The following is a 22,733-nucleotide window of genomic DNA, read 5'->3' as shown; positions in this document are numbered from 1 at the left end:
TCCTGCGCTCCGCTCTCTGTGTGTCCAGCACTCATCGATTACTGGGATACAATGGGGCGTCCTCAGGTGTTTTGCCTTCTTTTTCTCCTTCCCGCCATCTTCCTTCACGTAGTTCACGATACTGCTGGGATCCCACATCAGCCCCCGGGACCCAATCCAGCAACCTATCAGTCAGCTCCCTTTCCACACATTGTTGCAACTCGCCCCAGGGGTATTGAGGAAGTGGTAGATCCACCGGTGCAGGAGGTGCCGAAGGTTCCGTGGGCGGCCGCTCTAAACTCCCCACTTGTATCGGGAACACCTTTCCCGACTCCTTTGTTCCCGCTGCACCATAGTCTCCTTGCACCTCCCCTTCCTCCGTTGGCTCAGCCCCCAGTAACAACGGTTCCGTCTGTGTCCCACAGGCCACTCCTTCCCAGCCAGCCTGTGTCCCCTCCGAAACTAAACTTGTTGGCTTTTCGTTCCCAGGAGATTCCTGCCCCATCAGCACACCACCTGCAGCAGGTCAGCGCCGCCTTGCCGCAAACCCCCTCTTGAGCACCCTTGTCGTTACCGACTTTAGTACCTTTATGAGTTCCGCGAGCTCCATCGCTGTTGCCTGATCACGTCGGGGTCACCACTGTGTAGCAAACACTACACATCAAGGTTATCCCACTAGATCTCCAGCCGACCCGGGCTTTATACCCCCAGCAGTAGGTGTGTCATGTTATAAGGGGCGGAGACAAGGGAGGGTCGACCCTTAACTCTTTCCGTACAGCACGTGATCTTCCGGTCGCCAGCCCTTATCTTTACTACAGCTGGGGACCATGAAAAGAGTTTTGTGCCTTGTTCCCAGATGCTTTACTGGTTCTGGTGTGGATGAGGCACACACCAAGTGGACCTTGTGGCTCTGTGCCTGCCTGATCACAGGGAAGGCTCCAGTGGAAGGGGTTAAGAATGAAGGAGACACCAGCCAAACTTATGTGCAAGGATTATTTGCAGTAACGTTCTCGAGGCACCCAGCACAGGGTCTTTTGATGTCAAGATGATGCTCCACGCGCAGCTGGGGCAGAAACAGCCTTGTTCTGCTGTCAGCTCTGAACTTGAGGCTGTGAGGAGCGGTGGCTAGAGGTCGCAGCTGGAGGGTATTAAACATTTTCCCAGCAATGTCAGTGGAATTAGGCTTAGGCCCTAAACATCGTGCTTTTGGTCTCTGACCTTGCTTATTTTCATGGCTGTTGGGGAGGGAGATTGTTCCTGCCTTTTTGGGCTGTTTTGCTGCCTTGTTGCTTGAAAATGGTGTTTTTCTTTGGTAGGGTATTAGAAAGATGTTTGTGACATTTTGAGCTAAACTTTGCTGTTTCAGCAACTAGCAATGAAGGTGATACCAGGCAATTGTTCCATAAGCAGCAGAACTAATGAGCCACTGGATTTGTATCCTACTTTCCTGACCTCTGCCTCTCCCTTCATAATATTAGCTCTTCCCACGCAGCCAGTGTGTTCCTCTCCCCTTCCTCCATGCCCTTTAACTACTTGGCAGTCAGGAGTCGGTACTTGCTGTGGCGGGTTGGTCAGCGGTTCGTATGTGCCGATGCCGAGGGGCCTGCTTGCCATGCAGAGCAGGCATTTTCTCAGTTCATATGACAACCGAGGCACTAATTTGGCTCTGTCTCTTCCCCATTCCCAGCATATTTTTTTCCCAGGATTTCTCAGTATCTAATTATCTCTGAGCATTCTGTCAGTCTGGGGGAAACTTAAGTTCTTAAAAGTAAGAATCTGATGGTCAGATGGATAAGCAGTTGTACAGACAGCATGAAAGGAATTTCTGCAGAATAAATTCCTTTCCTTGAAAGCCTAAATGGTGTCCTTTGTCCCTCTAACCTGTATGGAAAGCCAGATACTGCCATGCTGCTGACTGTTGTGGCTTAGACGGGAATAGCCAATGTATAAACTGAAACAGAGCAGAGAACCGGGTAGCATGAACAGGGCACGAGGACAGCAGATATCCTTGAGAGAGAGTATGAGATGTTTGGAATACTCTGAGCAGTTGTTTGGTATTAAGGGAGTCCTCTCTCAGTTTCTCAGAGAGACTGGTATTGCGTACTTTTGGCAGGGTGTACCCTTCCGATAGGGTTCAATAAGCTCTACGCAGGAGGTCAGATAAAGCCACTGAGGGCTCAGGCGTGAGCGAATGGGTGAATGACCTACTGCTTATGCCTGTGGTCCCTATCAAATATTGTTTTTACTGGGATGTGATCAGAAGTCAGAGCAGGACTTCTCCCTGCACCGTGCCTTTGCAAGCTGCAACCGCTCGCATCAGTTTCTCAGCCCAAGTGTTGATGTTCAACTCTTCCATCAGCAGTGCTTCAGCCTTTGCACTGCTTCATGACCCATGGGGCAGATGCAATTAAGTCAAATCCAATTTGTGACCCACTCCAGGACATGTGGCTTGCTTCATGCCCCCTTGCCCTCTGACAGCAGCTTAGGCTTGTCTCACAACCTGGCCTACATGGGTTTCTGTTGTATGGGCAGGCATTTGGGGGCAGATCTTGTGCTTGGTACAGCACAGACTGCCACACCTGAGGTCTGTTCCTGTGTCATTAATGCCAAATTAATTAAATATAATTAATTAATTAATTAAATTTAGCATTAATTAATTAATTAAATTTAGCAGGATGTGGGAAAAATAGGTAGGCTGGAGTGAGCTTGTTTGCAGCTGTGTTGTGTGGGCTGTGCACCCAGTGATCCGGCACAGGTAAACGCCTTGAGATGGATTCTGATACCATTTCTCACATGAACCCTGATCCAAAGCTAACTGAAATCACTAGGAGTCTTTCTGTTAGCTCCATAGCCATTAGATCAGGTCTGCTGAGCATGACCAAACTCATTCCAGTACAGTTTGGATTCGGACACTCAACACCGTGTCTGTGTTACTGTGCATCTGAATGTGACCCAAATCAAACCACTGAGGAAGAAGTGTTAAAGAGACAGGGGCCTGCATTGTGCCTGTGAATATACATTCAAAGTCAACATCTTGAAAGGGCCCAAAATTTATCGCACTGCTGTTGTCATTTCCCATTCACTGGCCTGTCTGAATAAAGGAGTGCTGCACAGAGCTCTGCATAACTTGTTTGACTTTAAGAGTCAGTAAATGATAGATGTCTGTATCCTTGGATGAGGATAATCCAATTGTACAGTCTGGCTGGATTTCAGCTGTTCTCTGAAAAAGGAGTAAAGGAGTGAAATATTTACTTTTGGTACTTTTCAGAAGTGGAGATGACAGAGTGTGGGAAAATAAAAGCTAGTCCTGGTGGGCAAGGGTTGCAGAGGAAGAGAAGGGAAAATCTAATCTGCTTTCTGGTAGGAGAGGGCATAAAGGGGCTTGGCAAGAAAAGAGCCATTCTTTTGATTTCTCAGAGGCAGAAAATGAAGGCAGCATATTCAATGAACATAACTCCACAGTTGTCAATGCAGTCAGGTCTGTTTATGCCAGCGAGTGAATTTGACCCAGAGCTTTGATTAAAAAAAAATCAGGATCCCCAAATGTTCCAATAAAAAAGAGGTTTTGAAAAAACTTGTGCTTTGGTTAAAGAGCACCCAGCTCCAGAGTCATTTATAACAGCTGAAAGGATTAAATGTCATCAGGGAAACCAAAAAGAAAATGAATCTGTAATTAAATGTTTAGCCTAGCCAAGACAGTATGGCATTGCCAGTCTGAATAATGTATAGAGGAAACATCCCAAGATCTATGCTTACTTTCCATTTTTTTCATTAACTGAATCTATATTAATGCAAAACAAGATAGCTAGGTGATTTTTAACATACTCTGGATTTGTTAGCATTTTGATGATACCAGAACTGAAAAGCTTCAGTTGAGATCAGTGCCAGCTTGTGCTTGGAGTTATGCAAACATGTAGAAGATCTGATACCTGCCAAAAAGAGCAAACATGAGAGCAAGTGAAAACAAACAGTGAAATGTCTACCAACCCCTGACCGTGGCAGAACTGTGTCTGGAAATCCCTAGCCAGGGCGTTCTCCTCTTTACCAGCCCTGTCTGTGCAAATCTGCACAGATTGCTTAAGAGTTGGGAACAGACCCGAGATTTCTTTTCTAATTAATGTTATTAACCAAATACACTGCAAAGATGGTGGTTGGCTGGGTAACAAAGAACTAAATACATGACGTTCTTTTACCTTGGGCACATCAAAGGATGTGAGAAATGAATGATCAAATTCAGCTTATAATGCATAGCAATCATAATGGTGCAAAAAGGTCATTTAACTTAACTTGATTGTATGTTACGATTCTGGGAAGACTTCTTTTGTCCAAATATGGAGGCTTTGTTCCAACCATTTTAAGTCTCATCAAGCTTACCAATTAGTAGAGACATTCTCAGTGACAATTGTCAATTAACCTCAAGGTTAGAAATTCAGGATAACCTGAACCATTGCTTAAGCTCATGTCAGAGTCAAAATAATACTCCATAGTATTAAAATAAACCTTCATCAAGTTTTACATGTGTGCAGATAGCCAGGTGACATGCTGCAAACCCCTAATGTACCTGCTACATCTTTTTGAAAACTATTTTCCAATTCTTTTGAAACTTAATTTTTTTTTTGCAGCTAAATAGTAGTATTAACCTTCAGAGCTTTCTGTCCTACTTATGCTAATCAAGGCAGCAGTAACTGATTTTGTTAGATCATTGATTCTTCTGTTTCCAAATCAGTTATTATTTCTGCCTTTCCCCCTAGCTGTGATCGTGTTCATCGTGGTATCAGACCTTGCAAGTACTTAACAGTTTTACCTGGTCTTTCATTTTGCTTCTGTTCTAGTTAGAAAGAACATGCTTGGCTTTTACAATCAGACGCCATGAGCGCCTTGTAGTCAGAAAGGGATTATAGTTTGCCTCCCTTTCCCTTCTTCCAACCAGTGTCTCGCTTTCCATACGGACAGATAAAGATGCAGGATAGATCGAATGCTAAATATCACAGAAGTTCATTGGAGAGCCAAGACTTAAATCCCCATTTTCCTGGGGGTCAAGCCAGAGGCTCTTTAAGGCACATCCTTCTTCCCCAGTGCAAGGAATCCAACCACAGTGTGTTTTTACTTCGAAGCAAAGAGCTGGGAGAGGCATCATTCCTGTTCCGCAAATGCAGAACAGCAAGAGCTGACATTACAGACACTGGTACGTTGTTGTACTGTGGTTTGGTAAACCTGCAGCTCTTGCTGTTATTTGCCCTTTGATGGGCAAGAGAAGTTATTTCTTGTTCTGGTGAGCCTGTCATTAGTTTTAGTAAAATCAGCTAATGAAATTATGCACAGACTGAACGTGAAACTCAAACTATCATTAGACTAAAGTAGTGCTTTATGAAAAATTGTCTGCTTGGAAATGTACAATAATCAGAAGCTTCTTGGCATGATTCTATGAACGGGAAAAGAACTCTAGAACTGTACAAGCCTAACTTATGCGCTGTTGATAATGTATTTAGCTCTGGGCCTTAGCAAAAGAGCCTGAAGCAAAAGAGCGTGGGAGGTGATGTATCCTGAAGAGATACCATCCTTTATACTAAGGGCCGCCTTCCTGAGCACTGTCCTGCTAAACCAACTGTCTCTGACTCTCAGACAGGTATCTGCTCTGCCTTGTTAAAGGCAATGCTGTGTTAAATGAGGGTCGAGTAAATCTAGAATTACTTCAGAAGACGGCCCCTGTGTTCACAGGAAGGGTGAATTCTTGATGTAGGGAAAAATATCTCCCTTCAAATATACGCAACGCTGCTTTAGAGAAAGGATGGCCTTCACTTCCAGGACATTGAAAGAACCATTTAGGTATGATTTGTGTGAAAGCCTCTGCCAGAGCACTGGCCAACTGCCAAGGGTCAGGCATAGCGAAGAGTCGTCTCGAGATGGTGAGAGTCTGGCATCACTTGTCTTAACTCAGGCATCAAGACTTTGTGCATCTCAGCTGTGGCCAAGAGCTCGCCATGTGTGTTGGGTGTAGGTGTGCTGGTGGTTGTAGGCACACAGTCAGTACAGCCAGAAGGGAGAGTGTCTGTACACCCAGTGCCTATGGTGAAGGCACACGGCATCATTAAGATGTTGCACTTTATTTTAGTGACTCCTGGGTTACAAGGAGAATTTTAATAGGCTTTGGGTTACATCTCAAGAATTCTGCAACTTTTTCAGGTTAATAACGCTGACATGTCTTATCGCTCCTTTGCCATCAGAGCTGTAATGGGGAAAACCCAGCATATTGTTAGGAGTTTTAAAACTGCCTTGAAATCTGTCAAGGGAGATAAACTATCTTTATATCAGAAAATAGCTTCCCTCTTGCTATCTTACAGAACAACACATAGCTCCAAAAAAGATGCTCCTGCCTAACAGCTTATTAGGAAAAGACAGACTCCCAGAGTAAAAGGTGTGAGAAATGAGGGGATTTTGTGCACCACTTGAAGAGGGGAGACTCTGGGATTTCAAGGAGATGAGGTTTCAGGTGAATGAAAAGACTTCTGGAAAAGGGCAACAGCATATCTTGATGATACACACAATTGGTACATACTGTAGCAGCATCCTACCTTGCACTTGGTGAAGTGCCATCTACAAGTGGAGCTGAAGTGATGGGAGATGAGATGCTCTTAAGATGAGGTTGTAAAGAAGTTCCCTGAATCAGGAGATATATGGTTCTGCTCACACTCGGCACGGCAAGAGGGTGGGACTGAATAGTCTTTTGCTGGAAATCACAGTATCACACAAAGACCTGAACATATTTTGGTATGGGACAGACTGAGGCATGGCATTGTGGTGGTTTGGAGAATGTTTCTTTTTGACTGCTTGATGTTTTTTATGCAAGTAAAGCATTTCCTTCCAGGAAGTCATTTTGAGATGAAAAGCCAAAATACTCCATCTCCAAAATATCTGAATGAAATGTTACTAAAATCAACGTCTAAATTACTTGTCTTAAATGTGTGGCTTTATTGAACAAAGACAAATGAAACCATAACAAAAACATTTAGAGGAAGGCGTTCTGAGGATGGGAACACTTCTGACAGTGGTGACAAGAAGTAACCAGATGTCCAAAATTACTTTGAGAGCATGAGGTTTCCAGCTGGAAGTCCTGTCAGGCACCACAGGTGCCAGTTCAGATGGACCAATTTGAAAAATCGCCTCTTCTTGCTCCTGAGACTGCATCTCCCACACCACTCTGGATTCCTGTGTCAGGTCATGGGCCATCCTGGAAGGTGAAGCTCTTCTGCAAAGCTCATATTTGAGGGAGAACAGGCAAGCAAAGCAACCAATCTACTTCTGGTAGGACGTGCCTTTGTAAGAGACATTAATCAAAATATTTCAGAGCTCAAGTGTTTTAAAGAAAGATAATCCACACACCACCCCACCAAAGAAAAGTGAAAACAAAATCAGAAAGTAGACCATGGCTCACAAAACATAATTTTGTCATAGGCCAAATTTTCTGTTGAAGGCCAATATGCTAACAAACTCCCCGTTTACTTTATTCAGACAGTGAAAGCCATTTCCTTGGCTGATATTCATTGCACAAAGTTCCTTTGGGAAATGCTGCATTCATTCCCTCTCTCTGCTTACTGCAGCTTTTACCTTGGCACAGATTGCACTTGGAGACAGGTTTGGAGTCACTTTGTTTCATTAACAGACATCCCCTTCCTGCTAAAGGAGAGGATTAGGATGGAATTGAAGGGCAATAGCATACTTTTGCTTTGGATTGCTTAGTTCTGTGATTGTAGGAGTAAAATGCCTACTGCTGTTCCTTGGCAGTTTCTGCATAATGCCTCTGAGGTCCTCTGCTGTGGGGTTGGTGAGGACCTGGTCCTGAGACCCTCCACCTTCTGTTTCTTCAGAGGCTGCAGGGGTGGAGCCTGGTGAAAAGTTTCATTTACAGACAACATCTTGTTGACAGCAAGCTGTCTCTTACCTGTCGTCTTTCTCTGCTGTGGTTCCTTTCTTTCCTGGAGATGGCTGAACACCTGCCTGGGGATAGGAAGTAGTGAATGAATTCCTTGTTTTGCTTTGCTTGCACGTGCAGCTTTTGCTTTACCTATTAAACTGTCTTTATCTCAGCCCATGAGTTTTCTCAGTTTTACTTTTCTGATTCTCTCCCCCATCCCACAGGGTGGGGGAGTGAGTGAGCGGCTGTGGGGGGCTTAGTTGCCAGCTGGGGTTAACCCACGACAATAGCACACGTTGCATGGGCAGCACAACATGCTTGTCTGAGGGGATGGCTGCATGGGGAGGAGGAAAGAGGTCAGTAAGGTTTTGGGGGCTGTGGGAAGATTGTGGGGTGCTGGAGTTTTTTCCCTGTGGATCTGATCTTGCTGTAGGCTGGGACGCTCTTCCTGGGAGTCTTGAAGGTGTGCAGGTGACATTGTTCCATGCTCAGCTGTTTAGTATGGATGGATGCTTGTGGCATAAGCAGAATGAGGACTCCAGCTGGGACCCTCAGGGCAGTCCATAACCACTCATAGGCCGAGACCTTTCCTTCATTTCAGCTTTCCTGGGGGAGCATTCCCAGTTTTAACCTTGGCTGGTTTTCCACCTTGATCCCACTCCCCACTAGAGACTTTCTTCTGTCCCTTGGTGGGATACAGCCCACTCCCCTGTGGGGATCATTCTTTTGGGTGTATGGACCCATACCTTCAGCTTGTGCTCCTCTTGGAGACCTTTCTTCTGTTTCCTGTTTAGCTGGAAAGAGCTGGAAAGACAGTCTCCCCCATCCCCAGTGGCTTCCTTTTAGCTCGTTAGCAGAGAACTACTGAGTTTTCATTAGGCCTTTTCCAAACCTTTGCATGGTTGGAGGTACTAATACCTCCTTTGAGGTATGGAAGAGATAAGGGCCTTAGTCAGCAGAGAAATGGAAGTGTGTTTCTGGGTAACAAGTTCAATATGAAGATGCTCAAAATCCTTCTTCAGCTGATATCCTGATTTCTGCAGCAGGCTAGACACTGACCTGCCCTTGTCCTGAGGCTGCAGGGATGTTCTGGATCAAATCACAAGCATGACTTTGTAATGAGGTTTCCTTTTCCCCCTTTCATAACAGAGACAGGTCTACACATCAGGAGCAATTGATAATTGAAGCTTACGTAGAGTCAGCGGCACATGCCTTGGACTCATGCCTGACGTTTAAGAAACTCTTGTGGGAGACCAGTTTGCAGTCCTTGTTCTTGCTGGGCAGGGTGATCTTGCTTCAGAAGGTCTGTGGCACAGACAGAGACTTATACTCTAGTATAAGGCACTAGATTGTCTCATGCTGCTCTTAATGAAGAAGCTGTGGTCCCCCTTGGGTGACTGTGCCATGTTGTGGACAATACTATGAAGACCGATATGTAGGCATTCTTGAAGGTAAGGAAGTTTTGTGGGAAGGAAATCTGAGGCTTTTAGATTGTAACATTGATAGTAACATCTGGGGTTTAGGAGGTGGGTTTTCTGTTTTTTGGTGTGTGTAGAGACCTTTCCAACACCAGGTTTTTGTTCTGAATCCGCATTATGGGTGTCACGTTTTTGGGAGTGGGAGGTTGGCTGTCCTTTCCTCCAGATGGCTCATCAGAAGACTTTCTCAGGGTACTCACTTCCATGGGGAGGAAGCATACAAAAGCAGATGAGATAAAAACAGCAAAGCTGAAGGTCAGTTTCTGAACTAGGTTGGTTTTTACTGCCATGAGCCAGTACTGAGCCAGAGCTGCTGCCGTGTTTGTGCTCATAAATTGGCTAGTGTAGGAGGGTAGGCAGTAGGAAGGATGGGGGAAGCAATGTTTTTAAATAGATATTTATGGAGGATATCAACATTTGGCATTTCCCGATTTCAGAACAGTGGAGGAGGAACTAAGAACTTCATCCCGCCTCCTCCTTCCCTCCATGCCAATTAGGTCCACAGTCTGCTACCCTCCGTCACATGGAACAGCCACTTACCAACTTGTGCCAAGCAGCACCTTCCTTCATGAATGGTTTCCTTCCAGTGGTTAAGAGGAACAAAACCATCCCTGAGAGGTTTCCTGTATGCAGGGTATGTGCAAACTGGCTGTTTCAGTGAATTAGCATCTAGTTTCAAGAGATTCTGCACTGCCTTTAGCGCAGCTGTCTCTTGCCCCTTACCTTTGAAGAGGTCTGGGAGTCAGTCACGTACTTGACCCCTCAGCTCTTTTGTTTACACCCTTGCAAATAGGTGACCCTTTCTGACCCAGGGTGATTAAAGCATCTGAGTAGAACATTAAATCTCTGTACAGCCAGGCATGGGGACACTCCCCACTCAGCTCAAGAACCCATCTATATGTTTGAAGTACCAGGTTGTTGCTGAAAGTCCCCTGCTAATCTGCATTTCTGTAAGTGGTCTCCTGTAGCCTGCAGGTTCCAAGTCTGAAACACCCTTTGCCTCTCTGTTCTGGGCTAGTCTCCCAAATATTTGCATTTCCTTTCTCCATATCCTGCCATCACCTGCTGCCTTCATACTTTGCATCTTGGCAGCCCACTTCTGTCAGAGGGATTCATCCAAAAACATTGCAAGGTGTTGGAAAATCTTAACTGCAGTTAGATGAGAAGCTGTTGTTTTAGCAGCATCTGGAGTTTCCAGCTCCTCTCTTTGTTGCTGGTGATTTCAATCACTGCTCTTTGGCAGAGGTGCAACATCCCTGGGAAGCTCTCTTCCCTTGTTGTCTGGTGGCCATGCGGAGCATAGGAGTCTTCAGATCGCGCATTTCTCTTGGCACAAAAACGTTTGTTCCCCACCACATTGCGTTGCATTACAGGGAAAACAAACAGTCCTTTTCTGTGGAGCACTGATTTCCCCCTGAGTGCTTTGAACTGCTGCATGCAGGATGCAGGGACTGCAGTAATTTATGCTCTTGCATTTTGAATCTCCTGCATCCAGAACTGTTTGTGGTCCCAGCCCAGAGCAAGCTGGGACCAAGCTTAAATCTTTTCAACTGCTTCTAGTCCTGAGTGCCACCTGCCCCAAGGCACGCTGAAGAGCTGTGGTGGAGGACAGAGCCTGGCTACTGCTTCAGGCTCCTTTGGGGAGACGTGTAGTCGGTTATAACTTTTTGAATGGTGCTTACAGCATGGAGCTGAGATTAGACAAACTTTGCCAGCTGAACTAGGGGAGCTGCTCAGTGGACTGAAGGATGAAGGAGGACGTAAGTTGCTTTCAAGGCTGAGCTGTTCCAAATTAATAAAAAGGAGAGGCATGGAGCAAAGTAGTTCTCATTGTTAGGTTTAGCTTGTATGGGAGGAAGAAGAGAAATTACATAGAGCAGCCAAGAAATCAAGAAGCTCTTATGCGTAGAACCTCTTCTGACTCCAGACCTATCAGGAAGATGTTTTTCAGTGATGGCCTCAAACCTTTCTGTATTCCTCCCAGAGCTCAAGCCTGAACCATTCTTTGTTTCCCCCATTTCAGTCCATGTCTGTCTTAGCTACAAGAAATGGAAATCCCAATGTGACATGCCTAGGTGAATTCCATTCCCAAAGCCCAGGGCAAGCAGAACCTGTTTCCAGTAAGAAAAGGCTACTTTGCAGAGAAAGGGATAGTTCACAGCATGGAGATGGCACATCTCCCTGCCCCTTGCATGCTAGCAATGCAGTAGAGATCAGTGGGAATCCTCATAATGTCTTTTATCTTTAGCAGCAGGGCTTCCCAGAAAGCTTTGGGTTTCTTTTCTCCCTACTAAAAAAAAGAAGACTCTGATTATGAGGTGGTTTTGTCTGCTTTTTTAAAGAAAATCAGAAATAAAAAGGGTTTTGGCAGAGCAACACTGTCAAAAATTGTGCTGCTTTGCTTTGGGGGTTTCACTGGCTTGACTTTTTTTAGGTGGATAGCTTGCAAATTTTGTGCAAACTCTAATGTTTTGTTTCAGATTGTCTCATGTTATTGAGAAACTGTATAATTTTTCCAAATTAATCCTGTCTGCTTTGTTTAAAAGGGGATGAGTCTAGCAGCAGGGCATTTTTGAAGAAAGGTATGCGCTCTGTTTGGGTTGCATTTGAGTCTATTATAAATATCTAAGCCCCAAGGACTTCAGGATCAAACACTGCTTTTAAAATCAGAAATAAAACCTACAATTAAAAAAAAGTCTTCCCTGTTAATGCCTGCCTACTACTTCTGTATGCATCAACATAGCTTCTTGGATAGAATTGGAAGTAGGATTTTATCCCTCAATTTTTTATGTGATGATTAAAGTCGGCGTAAAAGTCCTGCTGATCAGTAGTGTGGTGTCAGCTGGGAGCTGTCTGTTGTGCCAGCACAGATGCAGAGGACGACCCAGCTCGCACAGCGTGGAGGGGTTTGAGTTTGTGATGATTAAAGAATTTGGTTGTGTTTATGTTTGCACAGGTTAGTACTAAGCCCATGCTGTCCTGAATCAGCAGTGAAGGATCATCTGCATTTCTAATTGAAGTGCCTTTGATTGCCTTCAGACCCCTTTAGTGATTGCTTTCTGGGAGTTGCTGTGTTTGCAGAAGCTGCCCTGGAAAAGTCAGCATACTATGGAGCTAGGGATTTTGGCATTTGCTGTAAGAACCAGGTAACCCATAGCTCAGGGAGATGGACTGGAGCTCAGGAAACCTTTCCCCAAGCCTGGCCTTGCAGCGTGACCGTGCACAGCTCTTTGTTTGCTCTTTTTGCTTTTGCTTGCAATTTCCAGGGATGCTTTCACTTGTGCTGCAGACAGCATCGCCACAAAAGAGTCTTGACCTCTGGGATGCTGTGGGTCCAGCTGACTTGTGTGTACACAGGACGGGGCCTCAAGTCCCTGTTCTTCTTTCAGAAACTTCTTTCAGAAAAGACTCTCTCTGTCTTTTAGGGAGTACTTAGCTCTTTATGAAAAAATTTTAGAAGGACTCACTGTTCATCAGCTGGTGGAGGCCTGACCCAGAATGGGGGGAGAAGCAAACTGAAGTCATTGCTGCAAACCAAGCAGGTCGTGCTATCACTGCAGCATTCCTGTCACTGCTGACTGTGCTCTCAGTTCACAGATGGGAGCTGAGCCCTGGCTTCTAGGCCCTGCTGGTAAAACCTGGCTTTGACTTCTCCAAGTCTGTGCTCTCTGGGAGAGTGACAGCACATCATGGCATCTCACAGGGCTGCTGGTAAGGTGTGTTGCATGCCTGGTAGCATAGGCACTTCTGGAAGGGTTCAGCTGCTGTCATTCCTCTAAAGACAGTAGATGTAGAGTTTTTAGAGACCAGCCTTACTGATCTGAGCACGATGATTGTTTTTACGGTGGCTTGAGCTGCTGTCACACCCCAGTGGCAGAGTGCCTGTATAATGGAGAGATGATGACATCTTGCTGTGTTGGGACTGAGGCCAGCCTTGCTGAGCTCCACACTGCTCATCTCCTGGGCCTGCCCCTGGCCCAGGCTCCCAGAGAGCCCAGCTGAATCACCGTTTACCTGAGAGAAGCACTATAAACTCCTCACTTGTTTTGTTTGCTGATTGCTAATATGTTTCCAGAATTAAAGGAGGTGGCTAAGCCCCTGTCCTCTTGGGCTCAGGGATGGGATTTGGCTCATCCCCAAAAGTCAATGCTCACAGCTGTGATGGCCAGAGCTTGGTGTGCACAGAGCCTCAAATGCTTACAATGACCAGCAATTGTTTGGCTTAGTCCTGGGCCAGATAGACCCCCCAGTAACAAAGAGTCTGGAGATCATCATCATCATCACCCATCCACAGGCAGAAAAGGGGTGGGATGGAACCACTCCATTATTTGTTCTCCTTATCTGTGATGGAGACGGAGACTGTATCATGCAGGGTGTGAGGGGTGCAGGGGCAGGATGTGGGAGGAGAAGCCCAGGGTTCATAGGCTTCAGAAGTGGATCCAGAAGGGATCAAAGACGGAGCCCAGAGTGAATGGCAGGGAGCTTTCGATCGAGGCGTCTGACGCTGGTTGTCTTTATGTGGCATTTGAGACAGTGTGGGCAGTTTGCTCAATTTTTCTCTGTAGAGGCTGCTTTGTTTGGAAGGTTGTAGACACATGTCAGCGGTGATGGATAGATTTGTTTGACTTCCTGTCAAATCAATGATTACTCATAGAAATCTCTTTTATTAGTTTATCATAGGAAGTTCTATGTCATTTATCCCAGCGGAGGCTTGGCTAGCTGGTGTCAGTGAGCAGTGCTGGTGAGAGTTATTGCTGGGTTTTATTGTGCTGCTGCTTCTTTTTATTTTTTGACATGGTATTTATTTTTGTCTTGGTTTTGCACTAGGAAAGGTTTGCTCCTCTTTTTGCCCTGACTGCAAGCAGGGTGTTTTGTCTTTCCCATTCCAGTGTGGTCCCTTGGAAATTTGCAGTGATATGCCCTAAGTACTAAGGTTTATCCTCACCCTCTGCTAAAGTCTGACTAGACCGTGTCTATCTGTGCTTTGGCATTTTTGACCTAATGACAGTCTTAATTTCCTAGGCGTCATAGGAGTTGGAACTAATGGGTACGAATCAGAGGAAGAGGGGGTCGATGAGTTAGAGGGAAAAGTCATGGTGATGTATTTCCCATATCTTCTACCCTTGGTTTTGGTTTGCTTCATGCTCAGAGAGGAGGTGGAGCTCCCTGTCTCTAATGTTTTCATGCAGCATCCCAATGGATGGGCTCTGCGGGCAGATGGGGTGGTTTGATCCCTGCAGGCTCTTCCGTGACTGCGGGAGCTTTGGGAGTGGTGGTCCTGGGTCTAAAGCAGAGCTGGCAGCACAGCCTCCCTCCAGGCCTTCTTCGATGTGGCCAGGTTACGTCTGTGTTCCTGTGCCCACTCAGGGATTGGGGTGGCCTTGCTGCTTACTGCATCGCAACCCTGCGGAGCTGACTGACACCCAAAAGGCTGGCTGGGTTACAAAGTGAAGTCTCGTCATGTGGGCTTTCAGGTGGAGGAGCTGGAGCACAGCTTTTTGGGCTGTTCTGGATGCAGCAGCTTTGCTGATAACCATTTCATAATGCTTTTCAAAATCTTAAGTGGGGACAGGGAGACTTTTCTTCAGGTGTAGCTCATGCATACAAGACCTGTACAGATAACTGAGGCTTTGGTTATTTGCCCCAGTGAAAAATTCAGGGAATAGTTTCAGGTCAATCCAAATAATATTTTTTCCATTGAAATTTTAAATGATCTGGGGAAAAATGGCTTAGGATCATTGTGGAAAGGGAGATACCTTTAAATAAATTAAAAAACTCATCTTCAAATGGATTTTTCTAAATAAAGTTCAGTTTTATTAAAAAAAATAATCAAATGAAACATCATCTGGACTGTTCTCAAGTTTTCTCACCTGTAATAGAAATCCACAGAACTGAGAATGCATTCTCGACCTGCTTTGTCCAGAGGGAATTCTCCCAGGGCTGAGCTGCTGCAGCTCTTCCCTGCCCTCTCCAGTGGTTGAGGACATGCAGAGCTTTGGAGACTGCTGCTCCTGCCAAGCTAACAATGCTGACCTCTGAGTTCAAGTAGGAGAGACTTATGTTTTCAGGTCAAGAGTTCCTTGGCTCAGTCCCCGCAGATAAACCAAGCAGGGAGATGACTACACAAGAGCAGAGCTTCATTCTCTGAACATACAGAAATCATTTCAACCAGCAGTGAAGCGAAACAGCTGGGGGAATTGAGGTGGATATGATACAGGTACACAGAAACACATTTTGTGTGATTTTGCACATGTTGTTGATGCTGCTGTAGCCTCCTTTCCCTCACTCAGGGCCAAAGGTTTCAGTGTGCTCGAGAGACGTGGTTGCCCTGTTACTCTAGGAACTCCTAAGTCAGGCTGGGCCATACTTTAATATTCTGGCCTGTGTCTTTCACAAGGAGAGAAATAGCTGCAGTTTTTCCTGGAGAAGAGATGTAGTCAGGTGGTAGGGAAGGCATTTCTGCATCTGAGCTGGAGGGTGACTTTGAGCCCTGCTTTAGATTTAAGCTGAGTAGTACACCTAGCTTTAGATGGATGTCTGCTCATCGAGGCTGGAGCACCAGAGGCAGGTGGATGCTCCACCAAATGCATCTTATGCTTGTGTGCCCCTCAACTGGAACTGATGCAGACCCATGTCCCATCTTAGTCCTGGTTGTTTGTTGATCTTGAGCTCTGCACAGCTGGATGTCTGGAATTTGTACGCAGCAAAGCAAACTTTGAGGGAGAACAATATCCAGTTGATGTACTGTGTCATGGTGGTGACCAGGCTTGGAGTAAATTAACCTGTGGGGAGAGAGAGGAAGTTGTTGAAGTCTTCAGTGCAAAGATAAAAGCATCTTCTTAGATCAAAGGCAGTGGGGAAGAGGTGCATAATTCCTGAAAGCAACTAATGAACTGAACAACCAGTCTCCAAACATTAGGCTTGGATTTATCTCTCTCACTGAGCCAGGGGCATATCATATCCCCCCATCAGTAGCTAATCACTTGCTCAGAAATAGTATCCTGACAAGAGACAGCAATTGTCTCCCTTCTGATGGGTTGCTAGAACTCTGTATGGTAAGAAAGCAATAGCCCGTTGCCCTTCCCAGTAAAGGAATCTGTTTCTTCTCGTGGGAAGTACTACCAGAGAGAGAAATCAATTTGCACTGTTATCAGACTTTTCTACCCAGTAGTTACTGGAACCTAACATCTGATTTGATTCTCAGGCAGTTGACAAATTAGTGAGAAGTCACCCAGAGAAGGAACAGCGGTATGGAGGAATCCTCGGGAGAGGTGTGCAGCGTTTGCCAGCCCAGGGGGGGCCATTAGTTTTGCCAGTGTGTAATGCAGAATGCAGTGATTGTTCCAAACAGAAATGATTTAACCTTGAATGAGAGAAACATAACCAAACAGCAGCAGTGGAACAATAAAGAAATTCCATCTCTGATCTCTTGTAACCCACGTTCTGCTCAAATGGCTCAGATGTCACCGATACATTATTTTCATGAGTGACTCTAAGTGCATTATGCATGAGTATGTGGCCACTGGTGAATAAACTGAGAATTCTTCAAGGGAGCATGTATAATCTATTTGATTTCATGGAGCTGAACTGTGCTCCTTTTTTTTGAAAGATGGTTGCTGCTTGGTGGAAGAGTATGATTGTGCCTATGTGAGTTTGGCACAGAAAGGGATTTGTCATGCGGTCCCCTGTGGGTATGAATTGTTGCAGCCCCCAGCAAGAGGCTTTGCTCTTTAGCTCAAGTGGTAGCAGCACATTTGGCTGTGTATATATGCTGGGTTTGTTCTTGGTACATCAGTTCAGGGTGAAGCCAAAGCATGTACTTCTCCAGCTTTTGGCATATACCTAGGCAGTATGTCAGGTGGCGGCAGTGCCGCTTGCTACCCCCGCTACTGGAGGGAAAATGGGAAGGTAGATCAGGCTTTGCCATGCGAAGGGTAATCCAGTGTAACTTGCTTACCTGAAAAAGGCTGCATGTTCTCCTACCACATTGGTTTGGGAAAGCAAGACATCTCACAAGCTACACTGGAGGTCAGAAGGCCTCAGGGGCAACCTGGCAACTGTGAGTTCGAATCTCACTTGTGCTATTCCATTTTCTGAGCATATTGTAGGACATTTCAGACTCCTGCCCTGCAAGGCAGTCAAAGCCATCCTTTCTGCAAGTAAAGTAACAGGATGCATAAACATGGTTTGGGCAGAGTGGGGACTATTGGCAGTCCTGGCTCTTACCTGTCCATCCACACTTCTTTGCAGATGCGCACCATCCCTTATTCTTACAGAAGTATCCTATCCCAGAACCAACATCCTGCTCTCCAGTGCAGTACTTGTATGGCAGTAAGTGCCCATCCTTCCTGCCCTCTGCCTTTCTAAATACAACTGAGTGCTGTATCTGTTGTCATAAGTTAAAACATCCACCTCATAATAAAGGAATCAGTCCCAGTGGCCAGGCTGTGTCTGAAGAGCTGTGGCTGTGCCATATGCATATAAGCTCTACAAGGAGCAGGTGGTTGAGAAGTGGCCACCTGCATTGCTCTGAGTCTTCTCCGTCTTAGAAAGATGAAATAATGAAGCTGTGTACCCCCAGAAACAGGCTGAGAGCCCAGCAGGGCTGGCTCCAGTGTCTGGGCGGGTTCATTTCAGGATCCTGCTGCCCAAAGAGGATCTGGGTGTGGGGGCGTTGAGGAGAGCTGGTGCAAGGCATGATGACTAGTGTACACGTATGCATTGAAGTATGCAGCATTTAGCAATTGTATTTGCAATGGACAGGTGTCCAGGGAGAAATAAGAATGGATCAGGCTTTTCCAGAGGCAGAATATAGGTGTTGTGATAATGCCATACCTTTCTCAGGCACCAGAGCATGGTGCGCAGATTCCTCTTGAGTCCATGGAATCTGGGCTACAGCATTACTGCCCCATGGGAGCTCTGATACGTGGTAGGAAATAACAGCCTGCTTGAAATGAAAGCATGTTTGTTCATTAGGTGAAACAATACATCAGAGGAAAAGGGATTTTAGAACAACAAAAGGCCCACAGCATATTTTTCCTCATCTAATCTTACAAGCTGTGTTTGATAGGCTTTTCTTTTCCCTTATAGTTTACATTCTCCTAGCAAAGCTCAAATTCCCCTCCTGGGCGTTTTTCTGCTCTCCCCAACCCCCTCCTTGCTCTGTCAAAATGGTCCCTGGGAGCACCCATGCAGTTTCAGGCCAAAAGACTGTCTAGTGTTGAGGGGACAAAAAGGTCACATCAAGTGAGTTGATGTTTCGTTAGGTCTCATGGACCACGTGCATCAACATGGCTGCAGTTGGTAGCCCTGAGGGAGTGTTTTTCCCCCAGAAATTTGTTTAATTTGGTTGTTTGGGTTTGTTTTGAAACTGTTTATAGACTTATGGCTACCAAAGAAAGTTCGGCTCAGCAGTTAGCATTGTAGAGGTGTAAAGGGTGCAGTTTTTTTCATTATTGGAAACATTTGTCCCGTGCTTTTGGGCTATGGCTTAGGTACAGTCTGTGATTGACTCAAGTCACAACTGCACTGAGCTGGAGGCTGCAGCCCAGGGAGAGATGGAATGGAAGACTGGAGCTGTATTAAAAAGGAATTTTTCAGTGCTGGTCATGATCATCTTGTTGGCCCATCCTTCAGAGAAGTCAGAGGGATGCACACAACTAGTCTGTAGAACTTCCAGTTGCCAAGAGACACTGAGGAGCATCCACCCTTGATCCTGTTTCCTCCAGGAGCAGAAACGAGGGGAAGAGGAATATATTCCTGGAATATATTCAATCTCCTCCACCAACCTTAGGTTCCACTGAATTAGTTTCTGGGAGAAAATGACCAGTACTATTTTCTCCCCTTACCTGAAAAGTTGCTGCTTTGACATTTCAAAACTCGGCAACCTGGCTGCACTGATGTTGCTTCTGAAAAGAAATAGGTAGCTGTAAGGAACCAGGGGAATTATTTTGTAGGCATGTAGAATATTTGCAAAAACAAAATGTCGTTTATCATCGTAATGTCTAGAAGTATAAAGCACTGGTGCAGGACACGATCAGCTTGTGCTTTCTGTCCCCCCAGAGACTGTACCCCTAAACAAAGCACTGGGATTTGCAACAGTTTGTGCCAGGCAGGGCTCTGAAATAAAAGCAGGGTGACGGGTCCACCTTTCACTTCATAGCAACACCAGCATTGGGATTATCCAGTAGATGCCAGAATTACAGAAGTAGTAAGCAGAGTGCCATTCTTCAGCAGTTCCTGCTATTCCACAGCAATTTACATTTCAGGTCATTTTATGTTCACTTTGTGGAGTAGGAACACAACACTAATTAAGTCAGGATCCTGAGCAGTTTTGCATCTGTATGGTGGAGTCTGCTAGTTGTGAAGGGATGCTCTTCCACTCCTGAGACTGCAGAGTGCTGATCCAGAACAAAAAGCTGTGGCATTCCCATATCATCACAGGAAACAAAACCAGTCCCTAAAATGCTGTGCATCCGGTGTGCAGAGCACCAGGCAAAGCTCTGGCTGACCTGAAGCAACTCACTTCATCTCTTTTTCAGCTTTTGTCACATCCATTCTCTTGTACGTGCTCTGGGGCAGGAATTTTCTCTTATTATGTATGTGCATGCAGAATGCTGAGTCTTTGATCTCAGCAGCTACATCCTGTATTAAGCAGAAAGAGTATTTAATAATAATAGTAAGAATCTGATTAATAATTTTAAACTTCTATGCATATGTGCTTCTTTAAGACACATGCAATCCCTGCCTGGTTCCTGAGACAATATTGTTTGCATTGGGAGTGCAAATGGGTCGTTTGCCCTGCTTAAAAAGTCCATGCCTGACTCGTTCAACACTGGCTGTAGCAACTGGGAGGGCATTGTGCTTTTTTTGTCTTTTTTTTTTTTTTTCTTTTTTTCTCCAAGGGTTCCTTAAAGCCCACTTAGGACTCCGCAGGGTCCTATAAAAGCCCATCCCAGCTAGGGCACAAGGAGGATGTGTGTGGGGGATAGGAGTGTTGCTGAGGTGGGAGGTGGCACTAAGTTGTCATGCTGTGGCCTGGTTGTAGGTAGGCTTGGTTGATTTGAAGGGTGTGGATGCTGTGCAAGTTGGGTGTGGTCCTGGGAGCCCTGTGTTTTCAGGAGCATTGGCAGAAAAGCTAGTCAATGCTCTCCCTCATTAGCCTTGATTGAGCTACCTCCCTCTCCATATGGAAGGCTGTTTGGCATGGCAAGAATTGGAGGGGAGAGAGGGCTTTTCTTCACCTTGCCCATTGAAATGAACACCAAGAGTATTGTATTTTCTCCCAGGTTCTTTCAGGAGATGCTTCACGAGCTCAGGGGTGTTACCTGCTCAGCCTGAATGCCCGCTAAGGTGCTTGTGGAGCCCAAGGAACACATGGCTGGCTTGCTTTGTGAAGGGAATTATCTGTGCCTTGTACTGCTGATGTTGTAAGTGAGCCTGACACAGCTCATTTTCTCACTGTGCCTTTGTCTTTTAATTTTGGAGGATGTACTTTTCCTGACAGAATTTCCAATTCAGTTCATTTTCTCCGTCTGCAGTGGGAGAGGAGAAAAAGAGGTGGTTTGAGGGGCTTGCTGCATGCATTATTAATTATCCTCAATTCAAGACAGTACAGTCTTTTTCTGCCTGATATTCCCATTTTTTCATAACTAATATTGGCTGCAGATTTGAAAGAGGTTTGGTATTTGAAATTATATGGATTTCTTCATGATAGTAGTGTTTTTAAAGCTGGAAAACGAGGTTCTTCCATTTATCTGAAGCTAAAATGGCACAGTGTTGGAGTGATCACTCAATTGAACTGTGTGTTGTAGAGCAGCTGATTAATGAAGTTGCCTATGTTTCCTGGGCTGGTTAAAACATCACCATGAAGATGCTGTGTCAGAACCTGTCCACTAGACATCATTAAAGCTGTAGAAGCAGGAAGATGCTTTTGCACATAGATGAACAGGTTTGGGTCATTCCCAGCTCTGTTGATCCTGTTATAAGTGTGGTCTTGGATAATAAGCAGTGTTTCACATTGGGCCTATGTGGTGCTGCGTGTTGATTTCCAGGGCTGTCAGCTCATGTTCCTACAGAGCTTACGGTCCCAGGTGGAATAAGTTTTGTGATTTCAGCCCAGTTCCTGATGAACACTGTCTCATAGCAGGATAAAAGTGTATTTTCAACTTAGTGGAACGCGATTCAGGTTTCATGTTGTTAAATTTGTTTAGATAAACGGAGCACTTCAGCCCAAAGGAGGTGAAACAGTCTCTTGACAGCAGTCTTGGGGTCAGAGCGAGTGTCCTGTTTCCATATGAGCCACATCTGAACAAGGGAAACAAAGCATTTCCCAGAGGAAGTAACTAACCTGTTAAGGAATCTCAGAGGGGAGCAGTGAAGATTGCTCTGTGTTTGATGCACAATTCTGGTTCCTGCTTTTCTTCCTTTTTTTTCTTTTCTTTCCTCCCCACAGCAATTCTCATCTCTTCTCGTAACTCTTCTCAAGGCATTTGTACTTTCAGCAAATCTTGGACGCAGTGGCTCGATGTGGGGTGACTGCTACTCCATTTCACATGTAAGTGGATGGGGAAATAGTGTCTGCCTGGAGCTAAGCATGTCCCTCAGACATATGCATGAAACACCCGTTTATTGAGAGGACTGTCCCTTGGAGGAGTAGCTGTTTCAGCCTATGACTGAAGTGTGAACTGTCCCCCTCTCAGGTCAGCAGCCAGCCAGGGTTTGGTAAATCCCATGCTGGAGTGAGTGGAGAAGCAAGGGAGGAGCTGGGATTCTCTCCCACCAGAGCTCCATCTAGGATAGCTTTCTTGGCCATTGTGGGCCAAGGGTAATGTTCACGCTACCGCTATCTCTACCTTCATCTTGCCTGGCTCAGGCTAACCTGCTGGATACCAAGTCCGCAGTCCTCCCCTTGATCATAGCAAATCCCTGTGTCTGAATCTTATTCCTTGTTAGCCCCTAACCTGAATCCAACCACTTTCTTGCTGTAGTCTAGACAGACCCTCCACGGGGAGCAGCTCTGCCCTGACCTTGCTTGTACCAGTTCTTCTAACTGTTGTTTCTTTGGCTTTCCTGGAGCTATCAAAATGGGATTGTCCTCTGTCTTCTCTTTCCTTCCCCCAGCTAGCCCCTTTCAGCTCGGCCCCCTCCCGTGCTGCCCTGGAGTTCGTTGTCTCTGCAGTGTGCACTGCGGAGCCGCTGTGGTGGAATCCAGCCATGCTCCTGCTACAAAGGCAAACATCTAAAGCCAATCAGAGCATGTCCAATAGGATTTGTGGTGCTTCCAACCTCTGTATGTTATTGACTCCCCCTTTCAAGTGTGGCCAGGGCTTTATCTGTTGATAATAGGGAGAATTAATAATTTC

Source organism: Nipponia nippon, unplaced genomic scaffold, assembly GCF_047370975.1.
Source record: "Nipponia nippon isolate SJK-2023a ecotype South Korea unplaced genomic scaffold, ASM4737097v1 scaffold_7, whole genome shotgun sequence".
NCBI classification, from domain to species: domain Eukaryota; kingdom Metazoa; phylum Chordata; class Aves; order Pelecaniformes; family Threskiornithidae; genus Nipponia; species Nipponia nippon.
The sequence above is the reverse complement of the archived record's forward strand: the minus strand, read 5'-3'. Positions refer to the sequence as shown.